General features: G+C 60.1%; 1 long non-coding RNA gene across 1 annotated transcript; it reads left to right on the top strand.

Moving 5' to 3' along the window:
• The first annotated feature begins 2,039 nt into the window (after window positions 1-2,039).
• On the top strand, window positions 2,040-2,814 carry LOC103755086. The gene is made up of 2 exons (XR_003916462.1): window positions 2,040-2,111; window positions 2,210-2,814. It is a non-coding gene; the product is annotated as an uncharacterized LOC103755086 (long non-coding RNA).
• Window positions 2,815-3,165: the final 351 nt, after the last annotated feature.

Genomic DNA, 3,165 nt, shown 5'->3' with positions numbered 1-3,165 from the left:
CACACGTGTAGGGCCGTTCCCCACTGTGGATGCGTCGATGATTGTGGAGGGTGGAGCTCTTCCTGAAGCTCTTCCCACATTCCGCACACGTGTAGGGTTGTTCCCCACTGTGGATGCGACGGTGGGTGCGCAGGGTGGAGCTGTCACTGAAGCTCTTCCCACATTCCTCACACATGTAGGGCCTTTCCCCACTGTGGATCATTTGGTGTTGGAGCAGGTTGGAGCTCTGATTGAAGCTCTTTCCACACGCCCCACACGTGTAGGGTCGTTCCCCACTGTGGATGTGCTGGTGCCTCTGGAGGTTGGTTCTCTTGCTGAAGCTCTTCCCACATTCCAAACACCTGAAGGGCTTTTCCCTGCTGGGAGGCTGCTCAGGGACCACCAGCTCGCAGCTCCGCCTCAAGCTCCGGCCGCCTTCCCGGCACACGCTGGCTCTTTCCTCCTCACAGCCCCCTGGGATGGCTTTGGAGCCCCTCCTGCGGGGGCATCTCCGGCCCTTTTCCTCCCCGCTGCCTTCCTGCGCCGGGGAGCCCTTCAAAACGGCCTCTCCCACCAGGCTCTGCCGGGGGGATTTGTCCTCCGCGCTCTCCGGCCTCACCTCGGGGCCTGGGGCAGGAACCAACAAGGACACGCAGGGGATTTGCCTCCGGCCCACAGGGAAGCCCAAGGACATCCCCCCAACTCCGACCCCGGCAGGACGGCCACAAAAGACAAAAGACCCACCCAAAGGGGCACTGACTTCCTCCTCACCTGCCTGGGGGGCCCAAGGCATCTTCCTCTTCCTCGCAGCCTCCTCCTCCATCCGCCCAAGCTTTGGGAAGCAGAAATCCTGATGGGAAGGAGGGAAACAAGGGGTGAGCGCGTTGCCTTGGGGGTTCCTCCTGCCCAAGTCCAGCTCTAGGACTCACCGGGCATCTTGTGCCCATAAAAACCCCCCAAAACACCAACAATCAGCCCAAAAACCCCTCGCAGGAGTTCCCCCTCTCTGCTCTCTGGGGTTAGGGGGGTCCCCCCTGTCTGGTCTGATGGCACTTCTGCCTGCATTGGGGGTCCCCCTTCTCTGGGCTGCCGGGGGTCCCGTGACTCAGGGGTGTTCCCACTCTCCGGGGTCCTCTTTAGTGTTGCCAGGGGGTCCCAGGGCTCACTTCTCCCCACTCTGCCTCCCGGGGCCGGCCGGCCCTCCTCTCTCGCCTCCCACCCTCGCAAACCTCTTGGCGCTCTCGGCTCCCACCCCGCCTCAAGGCCCCCCCTCCTCTCCACACTCCAAGGCCTTCCCCCTCTCCGGGACCTTTGGGCTGCTCTTCTTTGTGCTCCCGCTCGGCTCCTCCCTCGGCTGGGCCGCCGCTTTTGGCGGGTTTCCTCCTCCGGGATCCGCCCCCTGCAGCCCTTCCCCCCCTGGACCAGCCCCCTTGGGCCTCCCTTGGGCCCCCCTTGGGCCCCCCTTGGGCCCCCCTTGCCCAATAAGTCTGATTATACAGACAAGCAATTGGTTTTAACCCACAAAACCCAAATGTATAACCCAGCACCCTGGGGCATGAACAAAGTGGTTTTCCTTGGCCCCCCCCCGAGTCCAAAGTAAAGGGAGAGGGGAAAAAAACCTGCTGGTGGGAGAGCTGTTGCAGTCTGGTCAGAAGTGGTGATTGCAGTCCAGTTGAGGGTGGTGGTCTCAGTCTGGTTGAGAGTGGTGAGCTGCAGCCTTCCTCTGGATCCCACGAGTGGTGGAAAGGTTCTGAAACTCCAGGTTTATATATTCTCCAGTTCAGGCAGGAATGGTCAGTGATTCCCTCAGAGCGGGGAATTCCATAAAAGGATGCTTAGTTCTTCCCTCAGAGCGGGGAATTCCATAAAAGGATATGAGAATTCTCAGAGCGGGGAATTCCATAAAAGGGTATGAGGACAGGGACACCCCCCCCACCTCGCAGGCCCCCTCCCCCCCCGACAACAGTTCCTGGGAAAATGGCATGGAAGGCCATAGAATACACACTTTTGGGCTACACCCATCCAGTGAGGAATCGGTCCCAGCTGTTCTAACTAGGACACTGTGTCCGTCATCGCTGCCATCATCATCATCATCGGCCTCGTGGCAGTCGGTGTCTGGAAGCTCCGATCCGGTAACTCCCGGGATGGGGGTCGGCAAGGGGCACGGATCCGCCCGGCAGCATTCCGGGGATCCTGTGCCACGGGTGCTGATCCCACTTTCTTTCCAGAGGGAAGAGGGAGGGGAATGGATATGACCCCGCGCCCACCAGTGAGTCCCAGCAGCGTGTGTGGATCCAGATCCTCTGTGCAGGGATCCCAGGATGGATGCCGGGATTCCAGAGGGGAATGGGGACCTAATGGCTGGAGTGGGATTGGAAGGGGATTGCAGCTCAGGGCAGGATTCCAGAGTGGGATCAGGTGGAATTGTGGACTGAGATCATGGCTGGATTCTGGAGTGGGATTGGGGTGGGATGGACGGAGCAGGATCAGGTGGGAATCCGCAGCAGTTCCTACTCTCCCTGGGCTCCACAGCCGGCTCCATCCCCTGGGATGGGAACAGGGACATGGTGACTCCTTTCCCCACTCTCATCCCAGCAGGAATCACGGCCTGAGCGATCCCAGAGCTGGATCCGCCCCTTCCCTCTCCCTGTGGAAAGGCAGGAGCTGCTGGCAGAGCTCATCCCGCTGCTCCCACCCACCCCGGCCCCCCTGCGGCTCTTCCCCATGGATCAACTTCCTGCTTTTTCCCGTGTGAAACCCAGGACCACAATTATTCCTGAGGCTTTAATTTGGGTGTGAAAATCTCCTGCTTTGGGCAAGAAATCCTGGCTCCTCCTCCGGCATCCGGCAGTTCCTCTGTGGGAACCAGGAATGGGAATGGGGACAGGGGGGCTGGATGGGGACATTGGGGACAGGGATGGGGACACTGGGAGTAGGTTGCAGACATCAGGAATTGAAATGGGAACACCAGGAGACAATGGGGAAAGGGATGGGGACACCAGGAGCAGGATGGGATGACCAGGAGAAGGTTGGGGACCCTGGAGCAGGCTGGGGTCATCAGGAATGGGGTGGAGATTGCAGGAATAGCAATGGAGACATTGGGAGCAGGTTGGGGACAGCAGGAACTGGGAATGGGGACACCAGGAATGGGGACCTGCAGAAATGGGAATGGGGAAAACAGAGCTG

The sequence above is a fragment of the Manacus vitellinus genome, unplaced genomic scaffold, assembly GCF_001715985.3.
Source record: "Manacus vitellinus isolate BGI_N305 unplaced genomic scaffold, ASM171598v3 ctg7180002429988_pilon, whole genome shotgun sequence".
In the NCBI taxonomy this organism is placed as follows: Eukaryota; Metazoa; Chordata; class Aves; order Passeriformes; family Pipridae; genus Manacus; species Manacus vitellinus.
The sequence above is the reverse complement of the archived record's forward strand: the minus strand, read 5'-3'. Positions and strand labels throughout refer to the sequence as shown.